Genomic DNA, 13,291 nt, shown 5'->3' with positions numbered 1-13,291 from the left:
ATGTAAGCATTTTGAGTAACTAACAAAGGTACACAAAGATAGATTACGTGTGTGTATTACCCATATTTTGGCAGATCAATTATTACTACTCACTACTATACACAAGAATTCATGCTAGAAGTTTTAGTACTTACAGGACAATCAGACAACATTAAGTTACTGTAGTTGTAAGATTGATACAATTGTTTTGTTTTGTTCAAAAGATTAAAGGCAAGACATCCCAGAGAAAGGAAAACACATCAGTCACTTCTAGATTCAACCTCAGTTATCAACCCTACAAAATATGTCAAACTTTAAATATAGGCATACATAATTTCTGATAGAAATAAAACTAATTAATGAAGTGAGTAAAACCAATCCATTGCTTATGAAAATTGAAGCTTTTTACCCTCACAATCTAAGCAAACTTTTAAAAGAATGATCAGTGTAAATTTTCAACATCACTAATGATCAAAATTTTTCAATGATTTCTAAGTTATCTGACAGAATATTTTGGCCCCAAGGAATAAGTCCAAATGTTTGGTGAAAGATCTCAACAGAATAAAATGAGAATTGCCACATCAAAGCTTCTGTGTTTATAAAAGAAACAGCTGTGACTGAGGAGCCCAAGGGCAATGAATTAATATTCAAGGTTTTCCTTCTCAAATGGAGTTACGAATTTGAACATGTTCGCAAGAAAATATAATAAGCTCACAGTCATTTGAAATGATCTTTACAGATGCCATGTAAATATATACCAATCAGCTTTGCAATTAAATACCATATAATTAGTTCAGGGACTTCATGCCAAAAGTATGTTGTAATTTTACTAAATTTAAATTGTGCACAGTGGTAAATGAGAATGAATGTTCCAAAATGATAGCCCATTTTGCATATTTTACTGCACACACATGTATGCACATACACATACGCATACACACATATACAACAAAATCAAACCAATGCAAATCTGGAAAGAATTGTATAATCTCCATTATTGACAACTCTAAAGAAAAATTTCACAGGAAAAACGAGTTTTACATTTAATTTCTCATATTTTATGTACCTCCAAATACAATGTTGGCAAACAAAATTTGTTTTAATGTATGTTTTGTTAAAATCAGAAGAATACTTATTCTACAATCATATTGTAAAAATGCCCTAATATTCATTCTTTATCTACTTTATTAAATGGCAAGTATTTTGATTCCAGATGGTACATATTACACAATGTCTTTTATCAAAATTGTATGATTCCAAGCACATAAAACTCTTTAAAAAAATAAATTCTCTGAAATGTTCCTTTTTAAAATTCTATTTTCCCCCCTGTTTTTGTGGTGGTGGTGGTGATACTAATTTCTGATAGGGTGACATCTAACAGTATATGTGAAAAGAAATAAATATTCAGAGACCAGTATTCTTATTCTCTAAGTGGAAAGTCAGCCTCTACTCACAATGCTTTTAATAAGCATTTATTGAGCTACATACTTTGTCTAGGGGAGTGTGAAAAGCTGTGTAATACAGTGGCTAAAAAAATCATAAAGATGCCAGGAATAACAAAGAAAATAATGAGTCTAATGTGAACAGAAGATAATATGTTAAAATATTATTCTGTGCCTATATGACATTTAAAAAAATCAGAAACTAGAACTCCTATGATCAGTTTGGCCCTTGTCTAAGAAGGTAATCTAGTCATTGAGTTTATAACTGAGATTAAGATGAAAAATAAATTTAAAGAAAAAAATGCTGTTTTTAATCACCAAATGTAAACTGGAAAATGTATAGATAACTTTGTAAGTATACATGGATCTAATTCATGTTGCCCAGTAAATAGTAATAGAACCTTTAACTGTGTAAATAAGCCAGTAAAATTATTATAAATAAGAAATTAAAGATGTTAATTCTCAGTCTTCAAAGCAGAAAAAATAAATTGTAGAATCAAATAAGACAAAAGAAATTCTGTCCACTTCTATTCCTAGTTTATTTTAGCCACAGGGAATGTGTTTTCACATCCTATAATTGGTGGCAAGTAAATAATAGATTATATTTGTCAGTTACACCATTGACTCACTTCTTGTCTGATTTCAGACTCCTTATAACATATCTAGACTATAATGCTTTCATTAGTTAAGTGTGGTTAATAACAGATGCTATAGTAAAAATGGTTGATTGGTTACACCAAAATCCATTCCCAAATCCCATTTTCTATTTCCCATTTCTCTATAGAGACTGGGAAGGATAAATTACTTACGTCCCATTCTCCCTTTGCCCTAATTTTATATATCCATAAGTTAGATTCTAAGACAAGGATTTGGGTGTCGACAGCTAATGTAAGTTATCCCTGGAGTAAATTAAGGGGTAATTGAGGCAGAAAGGCAAGAAAAATTAATGAAGAATGTGGTAATGAATGTTGGACAACTGAGGATGAAACACAGTGGGGGCTGTCTGAGAGACTATGTAGGACACTTCTTGGAAATATCCAGTGTGGAGTAGAGAAGCTATGGCCTTTATATAATTACTTCCATTCTTACCAATTCAATTTCTCTCCTCTATAAAACGGGCAATGGAGCATGACTGCGTCAAGAGTAATTGGAGGTGAAGGCATAGTCTGAAAAATGTCGTGTTAAAGTATGTGCTTTAATGTGTATATAGCATTGCAAAGTTGTCCTGGTAGTAGGTACAATACAGAATTTGAATAGGGTACCTGAGTTTTTTAACTCATTCTGGCCTTGCCACTTGCTGATAGCAAAATGGAATAGTCTTTCTGTCTGGGCCTTAGAATTTTTTTTTTATTAAAAGAATGTGAGCTTAAAACACTGATGAAACTAACTGCTCTTCCAGTTCTAAGTTCCAAGGGTATTTGATTAAGTACATTTTTAGGAGGTTGACAATAATTCTACTCTTTCTTGTTTGGGCCCCAAAATCTTCACGTCCACATTTACCTTTTTTCATTAAATAGAAAACAGAATACTTTTCCAATATCAGGAAACCATCTGAAAAGTGAATAAATTATCACTGCTAAAACAAAATCTCTCCACAGGAGAAGACAAATCATCTGTTAAAGTAATTGTACAAGTTCACAAATGTTCATGATAGTTCATGTAGTACAAGCAATATTACCTCAAGGTTTGGAAAAAAAAGTTACTCAATGTTTAATTTTGAATTTTAAAAAGAAAGAAAAGGAATGATAGCATGTGTAAGTAATAAAAAAAATCTCAAACAAACCCAGATCCTCAAGAAAGCCTTATGATTAAAATTGTTTCCCAAAATACCGTATTATTGATGCCAGATGTTAATCATGAAAGCAGAAAATAAAGAACTCATGGAGAGAGAAAGCTGCATTTTAAACAGTAGGAAGTTAACTTATGAAAATAAAGAGCCAGAGCAAGTCTGGTTAGGCAATAAACCTTCTGTAACATATTAAAACATTTTTTTCCATTGACAACCATAGTTTATATAGTCAAAATCTTTTTTGCTGGGGGACATACATAAATTTTGGATAGAATTTTAGGCTGCCAGAGGTTAGCAGCCATATGATTAAAGCTAAAAGAAAGTTACTTTTAAGAGATTTCTAAGAGCTTTCTTTTTTGTGCACTTTATTGTCCTATAATGAGATTAGTCTCAATTATCACCACTAGCTATATCTCTAAATTCTGCCCTTCTCTTATAATTCAAATCCACGTTTCAGAGCTTTTGTAATATCTTGACATGATTGCTACTTAAGCATCACCAATTTAGTATGCCCAAACTTAGGTTTTTTTTTTTCCTAACAGTTCTTTATTCTTGCTAATTTCCCTTTTAATCAATAATGCATATTTTCATTCAATCATTTTTTCCTTCAGTTAATCATCTTTTTAGTCATTGAATATTTAGTGTCTTCCAGGAGGTAGATATAAAACCTACAGCATGTACACAGAACAATTAAATTATAGTGCCTGCTCTCAAGGAGTCTAGCAGAGGATTGTCATGTACGGTAGTTACAACACAATGGAATAAGTATATCATTGGTGTTAATGAAGCCTACAGCACTTGTTTACTCCAAAATTTCTCAAGAAGGTGCATTGGATAGAGTCACATGACTTGAAAGTTGAATGACTTTTTCACAGACTACAAAGAGAAGCAGTGATACAGTATAAACCTATCAAAGAGATGGGGGAAGTGAAGTGTAGCATGTCTAAACTCTGGATTCCTGCTTCAGAGGATATTGTTCCAGTTATCCCCATTTTTGTGTGTGTTGTTATCACATGTATTACATCCACATATATTATAATTCCCATAAAAGAGCATTATAAGTTTTGCTTTAGGGTCACATATAATTATTTTAAACAAGTAGAATAAAATATTGTTGCATGCTTATGTATATATTTTTCATTTATGATGTCCCACATTTCCTTCTCCAGCTTCAAGCTTTTCTTTCAGCCTGAACAAAAGTATTAGCACTTCTTCTAGAAGTACTAAACACTGCCGACCTACCCTTTTTGAAAATTTATTGAAAATGCCTTTATTTTACTTTTATTTTACATTGATTTTTCAATTATTGTGGGTATATGATAGTTACATATATGTATAGGGTACAAGTGATATTTTGTGTATTGATAAAATCAGGGTAATCATCACATTAGATATTTAGCTCTTCTTTTTGTTAGGAACATTCCAATTTCACTCTTTTAGTTATTTTAAAATACATAATAAATTACTGTTAACTGTAGTCACGGTATTGTGCTACCAAATCCAGGATCTTATTCATTCTATCAAACCGTATTTTTGTACTCATTAACTATCCTCATTTTATCCCTGTCTCCCCATGACCCTTCCCAGTCTCTGGTGACCATCATTCTACTTTCTATCTTCGTGAGTTTGACTTTTTTTTTTTTTAGCTCCCACATATGAATGAGAGCATGTGATAGTTGTGTTTCTCTGCCTGGCTTATTTCCTGTATTTCTGGATAATTACTTTTGTCTGTATATTAACTTCATAGTAGACATCATTTCAGCACTTAAAAATGTCACTCCACTGTCAACTGACCTCTATTGTTTTTTTTTATCAGAAGTCCATTTTTATTTGCATTGTTAATCCCCTCTAGACAATATATCAAATCTGACATATTTTTCTCTGTCTACTTTTAGGATATTCTTTATTTTTTATTTTTAATAGTTTATCACTTAATAAAACTGGTTGTGTGTGTGTGCGTGTGTGTGTGTTTTTTGGTTGTTTTTTTTTTTTGTATTTATCTTGCTTGGGGTTTGCCGAGAATCTTCTACATGAGAGTAGTTGTTTGTCACCACCTTTAGAAAAAATTTCAGGCATCATTCCTCTGTTATGGACTAATTTATGTTCTCCCCAGATGTATATGTTAAAGCTCTAACTCCCAATATAACTATATTTGGACATAGGCACTATAAGGAGGTAATAATGATTAAATAATGTCAGTGGTGGGACCTTAATTCAATAAGACCGATGTCCTTGAAAAAAAAAAAGAGAGAGAGAGAGGGGCAACACAGATCTCTCTCTCTCTCTCTTTTCTCACATACACAGAGAAGAGGCCGTATGTGAGGACACAGTGAAAAGATGGCCATCTACAAGTCAGGAAGAGAAGGCTCAAAAGAAACCTACCGTCACCTGACAGCACCTTGATCTTGCACTTCTAGTCTCTAAAATTGTGAGAAAATAAATTTCTGTTGCTTAAGCTACCCAACTTGTGGTACTGTGTCCCAAAGACACTAATATGTCCTCTAAATATCTCCCCAACTTGTTATTTCTCTCCTTTCCTTCTTGGATTTCAATTACATATATCTTAGACCCCTTGATATAATCTCAAAAATCACGGAGACTACTCTTTTATTTCCAACTTCTCGTCTGTCTTTCTTATTCAAATCTGATATATTTTTAAAATTCACATATACTCAAACTTAGTAACCATTTACTCTGCCATATATAGGAGCATTTTTAATACTACATATTGTTTTGCTCATTTGGAAGATTTCCATTGGGTTATTTTCTAGTGTCTTTTTTTTTTTTTTCTGAAGATCCCTTATCTACCTATTTATTATGACCATATTTTACTCAAGTTCTCAAACTTTTTTTATCTATAATTCTTTAAGTTTTTGCAATTTAATTTTAATATTCAAGGTATTTCACCATTGGTTTCTGTTAACTGCTTTTTCTCTTAAATGTGAGTTGAAATTTATATTTTTTCCTTGTCTACTACCTTTTCATTGCATCATCAATATTGTTAATGACACATTGTAGAGACTGCAGTTCACCTTTTTTTAAAGATTTTTTTTATTCTAGTAGAATAAATTATTAAATTGCTTGGTTCAAACTCAAAATTCTGATTTTCTAGAAGTGGGCATCAGTTGAAACTATGCATTTATCTCAGTCTTCCAGCTGTTGGTTTTCACTGCGTTCTCTGAAGTTTCCCCTGCATGTGTGCAGCTCAGTAGTTAGAAAATGACTTTGGTGGAATACATGTACAGATGTGGGGCTCTTTTCTCTGTTATTCCTTCTTTCAGGATCTCCTTTCTTACTCTTCTCAACTCAGCAAAATTCCAGCTTGTATTATATATCAACTTAAGAGTGCCTTGGACACATCAAATTTTCTCATTTTTTTCTTTTTTTGTGGTCTTTAGTAAGTTGCATGTTGTAAGTACTTGTTTCTTTCACATCATTTTTAAAAATGTATTTGTATATATTCTGGGCCTTTGGTTGCACTATTGAGCGATATATCATACAGAGTCTGCTGCACGGCCTGCCTGTGGACTCTGAGTTGTGATTTATATAATATTACCTTAGCAATCATAAATTTGAGTCGAATTGAAAATTTTGTTTGTCTCATAGCATTTTGACTAAAGAATATGTAAACAAAAATGTTGATAAAAATTAAGTTGCTAAGATTCAGAATTTTTACATAAAATTTATTGTTTATACATTTTCATCAAATAAAATTTTTCAGAAAAAAATGGCGATTTCTCTGTTTGAAATGTTTCTATAACTGGCACCAATTCATAGTATGGAAATTTTGAGTATTTTGCTAAAAAATTTGAAATAATTTATCTTAATTTATCCCTTGTAGATGCAAGTAAAATATAATTTTTCAAGTTAGCTGCAAACAGTGGGGTTGGGGGTAGCTTATTACAAGGATCCAATGGGGAATATATTGTGAGGAAATATGAAACTACAGCACACAACCCTAGGATAAGAAAAATCATAGTCGTGCAAGGTATCACAAAGACTGGAACTAGATTCTAAGAAGATCTAGATAATTCAGTACTGGTTAGCCTTTAATTTACTGCTACTATCTCTAAACATCTGTTCTTCATTCTTTCCCAAGAACCAACTTATTTCCTGAATTGCTTCTGCTTCCTCCTAACTTTGCTTTTCTTATGATTTCTAATGTTTCTGTACCTTTTAAGCTTCAGATCACTTTGCCTATGAATAAAGGTTCTGTATTAATTGAGATATATGCAGTTAGTTAATAGAAACCCAGAGAAAATTAGCATTATCAGCAACCACAATTTATTGGTGTACAAAACAGACATGTAAGAGTTTATTATTGAATTCAGAAATAGTTGTAACAGGGGCTTAAATAATCTCTTTCTCTGTCTCAAACAAGCTTGTTCCATGTAATGGACTAGATTGACGCCACCAGTTCTAGAATTGCATTTCATATAGTGACCTAGATGGAAGGGAATGTCTATTCCAATTGCTTCAATGTAATATCCTCAAGGAGGATTCTGATGGACTCTAATTGACACAACATATTATGAGCCCATCTCTGAACCAATCTTTGTGTCATACCTGTAGCAGTGGGGGCAGGACCAGTTTCAGACCCTCCTGAACCATATTCAGCAGGTTTCTCATAAGTAAGATTGTTCTATATCTAGAAAAAAAATCTGGAAATAATTATTAGACATTAACAAAAAGAAAAGAAAGCAACCATACACTGTAGTATTAGGATTCTGACAATGATTACATTGCTGTTCAGAGCATTTTCCACTGAGCACCCTCATAGTCTCTCATGGATATACTTTTCTTGGATGCAACATTCAGTCACAGTCTGATAATAAGTGCTTATGAGTGGTGTCACACTATACAAAACTAGACATAGAGGAGTCACACTGTACAAAACTAGGCATTGCTTAGGAGTGGTGTCCCACTGTACTAAACTAGGCATAGGCTTTCACTGTCATAAAAGCCCCGAGTGAACCTGCTTCCCTTACAAGTGGTCTTGGGCTTGGCCAATATCATTATCGCCATATCTAGTAGAATAAATATTATTTTAGATAAAGTCAGTCGGTTATATTTCTATTATAAATTCCAAATGTATCATTACTCTTTTCAAATGTCTGTTTAATACGTTTACACACTGATGCCTTAATTTTTATTACAACTACAGCTATAAGATAGTGACATTTTATAAATATGAGAATATAGCATGTAGCTCTGCTTGATTAGGGTTAATAATTAGGTGGACTGAAGAGGTAAGATAATTGTATCCAACAAATTGTCTCTTTAAAATGAACATTTTGGACTCTTGGATTGACTGTGATTCATTCCATAAAATTAAACAATTCCAGAATTATAAATTTTTATTGAAACCAAAGATAACCATTATGCAAAAATGACCACTTAGACAGAGGAAGAGATAGAAAAAATTTCATACAGAATAACTCGATAGAATAAATTTCATACAGAATTACTGTATTACTATTTTTTACTAAACTCCAATGTGCATTAAACTTCTGAATGACCTTATAACTTCGTATGTTAGTGTTCAGTAAAAATATGTCAATATTTAAATCAAATAAGCTAGTATTTATTGGACTCATAAACATCTTGAGCATAATGATGAGTATTGTTGCGTAGGAGAAGAATAATGCATAGAAAAATAAAGAGTAAAACACAAAATATTTAATTAGTTGGTTTTAATACAAAATGGGATACCGAGTACAATTATCCTTCTTATCTTGGTAAGCATTTTCAGCAAAATAATTGGGGCATCACGATTTGAATGCCAAGTCAGAAAAAGTATTACATTCAAAAAACAAAACACAAAACAGAACAAATGTTTCCTTCTTTTGTGTCTGTAAACCTAGAAAAGGCTTAACTTGGAAATCTAAGTTATAAATTAAATATTCAATAATTCTGAATTGCTCAGTAAAATTAAAAGGAAATTATTTTTCCTCAACTAAATATTCTTCATGCATTCCTTACAATAAAAAATATGGTTGGACTGATTTACTTACTAATCATAAACACTTGTCTAAACACAGTTTTTTCATAACGTTCATAAAAAGTTCACCCTACTTCCCAATCCACATGTTTGAAATGTTCCACAGCCCTTACCTTCAGTGGGAAACAGCAACAGAAGACTCCAACGGTCACTATCAACTTTCCCCAATTTTTAAAAATTTGACACTTTCAATACAAATCTTTTAAAACAGCAGCCGTGTCACATCATCATTTCATTTCTTAGGCATAATATTTACAAAATACTCATGTAGGGATCACATATTCCCTTCTACAAATGAGAAATAAAAAGTGATTCCCCGATAGACCACGTGGTTTCAAGTCAACAAGCAGGCCAGAGGCCACTGCTGCATTAATATTCTCAAAGGTAACATTTGTGGTAAATTGTTTTTTGTATCAGTCATGATCTCTATTTCATTTCATGAGATACTTTCCCTAATTTTGCAATTTAAGAAATAGAAAATTTTGCAACTGAAGTCAGAAATGCCTACGCATATATACATTTATGTTCATATAAATGTTCATATTTGAGAATATATAAACATATTTTGAGATTTTGGAACAAATTTTAATTCAAAACATTGTAAACTTAAAACGAATAAAAGTGAAACATTGTATGTCTGTATAATTGTGTAGTGCTTAAAGTTCATCCAGTACTTCAGATTTTCTTTAGTTACTCTTACCTTTAGAGTAAAATTTCATGAAAATGTTGTCCTTGCATGCTTTTTACACTTCTTCACTTCTCTTTACCCTTCTTTTAATCCAAGTAACTCTAATTTGGCTCCTAATCCTACCGTATTACTGGAACTGTTTATCACCAGGGACATCCATGTTGCTAACTTCTATCTTTAACTTGAACTGTGGTTCTAAATTCTCTTTCCAATATCTATTCTCTCCTTCTGTACTAAGGGAATTGCAATTTTCTTTGGTGTGGCAATGTTCTATCCAATACCCGCCACCTGCTACATTTCCTGGTTTCAATGCAGTAGTGTTTCCTCACATGATGTCCGCCCGATGAGATGTAAATTGAAGACAACATTCAGAGTATGTTAAAATTTACAGATGCAGGCACCATATCCATTGTTTTGTTGCTTCTATCTTTTTTTCTGCTTGTAAAATGAGCAGAAAGTTAGAGGTGGTGAAGCATTTTGTTACTACAGCTTCACAGAAAAACCATGTTTTACATATAATATAATAGAATCCTTAACTGATGCAACCTCTTTGCTTAATTCACAAAGTCTTTTTTATGGAATCACGGTCTTCCCTTTGTTTGTGACACATTAATACATCTGTTTTCCTCATGCGTCTCTGTCCCTTCTCATTTGTCATACTGAATTTGCTTTGCTTTGTGTTGCTTTCGCTTTGTCTTTATTTAGGTACTTATTTTATGTTTTCACTTTCCTTAGCTCTGCTCTTCTGTTGTCTTGCTGTTTTTTCTTTGATTGCTTATATTCTGCTTAATTCTGTGACTTAGGTCAAATTAATCTCAAATTACTTAAACTCTCTATGCCTCAGGTTTCTTATTTTTAATGTAGAAATAATAAAATTACCTCCCTCACAGGGGTTTAGTGAGAATTAAATGAGATAATATGTGTCAATCAACACTTTAGAAATGTTTTTGACACAAAACTTAGAAAATTATTTAGCCAAATGACGAAAGATGTGAACAAAATGTATTGACACAAATTTGCTAAAAAATCTTCATTTAGTTTTTGAACATCTATGGGAAGTGTAATTTTTTTCCATTTCATCCCGCATGTTGTGTCTCCTTTCTCACGTTTTTTTCTTGATCAAATTCATAAGAAATTTGTCAATGTGATTAGTTTTTCAAAGACCAAATTAAGTGTTCTTGATTTTTTTCTATTTTTGTTTTGTACTTTATTATTTAATTTTAGATTCTCATTTATTTTCTCCCTTCCTTCATTTGGTGAACTTTTCTGTCTTGTATCTAAACACTTTACATAAATATCTACATCCTTGATATTTTATCTTTTCTTCAGGTTAAATGTATGTACTTTAAGCTACTAATTTCCTCCTACTAATGACTAGCTACATCCCATGGGCTTTGATATATAGTATTTTGTTATAATTGAGTTCAAAATATTTTAATTTGACCCATGAGTCATTTATAAATGTATTTCCTAATTTCTCTTTGCCTTAGTTATTGTTTTGTTATGGATTTGTAGCTTACTTCCTCTAGTCAGAGAATATATTACACATGATTTTGGTGCTTTAAAATGTCTTCAGACATGCCTTATATAGCGCAACAAATGTTCAATTTTTGTAAATATAATGTATGAAACTAAAAATAATCTGTATTCTGCTATTTGGGGTGCAATGTTCTATGTTTGTTATGTTGTGTTTGTAGTAGACTTCACAATTAGCCCCAATCCTCTGCCCCTCTCTTCATCTTCATCTTTCCCATGGCCTCATCATGAATAGAATATATGTCTTTGTCAGGTGATTTTGGCCTTGGTCATATAATTTGCTTTGGTGAATGCCATGTGGACAGAAGTAATAGTCTGCCAGTTTGGAGCTAGGCCTTAAGAAATCTCACAAATTCCCAATTGTTTTGTTGTACTTTTTTCCATTCTCATGAAATAAGCATATTCCATCTAACTTATCCATCCAAGGTAGGGCAAAGCCATTACACTTAAAGCAACCTGAAGGAGTCCTAGGCAACCTCAGATCCCTGACAATAAATAACTGGTATTTTAATTTATGAAATTTTCAGTGGGCTGTTATGTGATGTTATTGTGATAATAGCTAGCTGTTGCAATTTTGTTCTTCAAATTTTCTAAATCCTTACTAGTATTTATCTCTGTTCTCCATATCAATTTAATTCACGAAAAACGCACTTGGACATTGAATTTATCAATATTGTTTCAAAATGTTATCCTCCTATAGATTTTGTGTTGGCCTGTGTTATGACATTTTATTGCAAAAGTTTCCAGATATACTAGAGATTTGAAAGAATTTTACATTGAATACTCATATATTTACCACGATTTCAGAATTAACGTTCTAACCTACTTGTTTTTATATTTATCATATGTAAATTATTTTAGCCATCCATTAACCACTTCATTTTTTGTCACTTCTCAAAATAAATCCCAGATATGGATACACTGATATTATTATTATATCAGCATATATAATAACTATATATTGATGTTATATATTAGACTCTTATCTATAGGGTATTTTTCCTTTTGTTATAAAGTCTGCATACAATGAAATATGTAAACGTTTAGTTTGCATTTGCTGAATTTTAACATACATATACATCTGTGTATCAAATTATTACTAGGATATAGAATATTAACAACAACCCAGAAATGTCCTTCATTGGTCTTCTCAGTCTCTTGCACTCAATTTCCTATAAACACCCACTCTTCTACTTTTCTTCTATTATAGATTTATTTGTGGTATAGTCTGAATGTGTCCTCCAAAATTTGTATGTTAAAACTCAATTGTCAATGTGATACAGGCTGAGCATCCTTGACCTGATAACTTGAAATGTGAAGTACTCCAAAATCTGAAACTTTTTGAGTACTGACGCATTGCCACAAGTAAAAAATTTGACGCCTAACCTCAAGTGATGGATCACAGTCAACACTGTTTCATACACAAAATTATTAAAAGTATTATATAAAATTGCTGTCTTAGTCCGTTTGCATTTCTATAAATGAATAGTTGAGACTGAATAATTTATGAAGAAAAAGGGTTTATTTGTCTCCCAGTTCTGCAGGCTGTAGAAGAAGCATGACACCAGCATCTGTTTCTGGTGGAGGTCTCAAGGTGCTTCTACTTACAGTGGAAGGGAAAGAGAAGCAGGCATTTTAGTCATCCAACATTTTCTGTTGTATTATTAGGGGTTGCTCTAAGGATTAGAATAGGTAGCCTGGAATTTTTAGAGTTTGTATTGTTGCTGGCTCCATTGTGATAACTCATGTTTGAATAACATATTTTTCTGCTAGCTTGATTATTTGAAGGAGATTTTTCTGAAGGATGCACCAGTGGTATATTTCAGGCTAGTTGGAAATGATTTTTATTCCCTAGG

The sequence above is a fragment of the Macaca fascicularis genome, chromosome 11, assembly GCF_037993035.2.
Source record: "Macaca fascicularis isolate 582-1 chromosome 11, T2T-MFA8v1.1".
Lineage (NCBI taxonomy): Eukaryota > Metazoa > Chordata > Mammalia > Primates > Cercopithecidae > Macaca > Macaca fascicularis.
This window is presented reverse-complemented; position numbering follows the sequence as displayed.